Below are 920 nucleotides of genomic sequence, written 5' to 3'. Positions count from 1 at the left end.
CTTGGAGGAGGGATGGTGCGGGTGCGGTAGAACCGTAGGGAATCTAGTTTTGGGTTGGGTCCAAACCGTGTTCGGGGATGTTGCTATGGGCTGACCAATCGCAACCAGGTGGAAGAATCCACCAGTCAAAGCCCATCCGGCGAAAGTCAAAGGGCTAGATCTACTGGTCAACTGGGATTCGGGGTGGCCTTCGGGCTGTAGCTATGCCACCGAAACATCGCACGGGTCGCGATGCATGTGTGAAAGTGTTCTGGCATGTGTAGACGCCCGTCTTGGGGAGGGGCTATGGGTGGAACTTATAACGTATGGATTAGTGAACTATTTAAACAGGTCAAATTGCTTGTCCCTGGGCGAGGTGGGACTATTTTTTCGAAAAAAAAGTGGTTGCCATCTATGCCTTCGGCCTTGCTGTTGGCACCTGGAGGGGGGAAACGGACGCGTGGGGTCTACACGGAGGGGATCTTGCTGTGGGTCTGGCCCGGATGTTGCTCCAAAGTGTTCCTATGGGCTGACCTAACACAACCGGGTGGGGAGGTCCACTGGTCAAAGCCCGTCCGTGCAAAGTCAAAGGGCTAGATCCCGTGGTCAAACGCTACAGGGTTAGGCGGGACGGGGGCACTGGGGGGTAGCAATGCCACCGGAGCGTCGCACCGGGCCCTCATACATGCGGGGTGGTGTGGTGGCATGTCCGAAGAGGCGGGACGTGTCTCCGGGGCGTGGCCCCCCTCACGGACGGCGATGACACGGTAGTAGACGTTCTGCGGTAACGATGCGGTGTCAATATTACTAAATACTCGGAGCGCGATAAAATCATAAGTCTATCGATGACCCCCCTCCCCCTTCACTCACCTGATGAACTAAGCTACCCCCGCCCCCACCCCCACCCTCACCGTCGACGACCCCCTCCCCCTTCACTCACC

Source organism: Triticum dicoccoides, chromosome 1A (genome assembly GCF_002162155.2).
Source record: "Triticum dicoccoides isolate Atlit2015 ecotype Zavitan chromosome 1A, WEW_v2.0, whole genome shotgun sequence".
Classification (NCBI taxonomy): domain Eukaryota; kingdom Viridiplantae; phylum Streptophyta; class Magnoliopsida; order Poales; family Poaceae; genus Triticum; species Triticum dicoccoides.
This window is presented reverse-complemented; position numbering follows the sequence as displayed.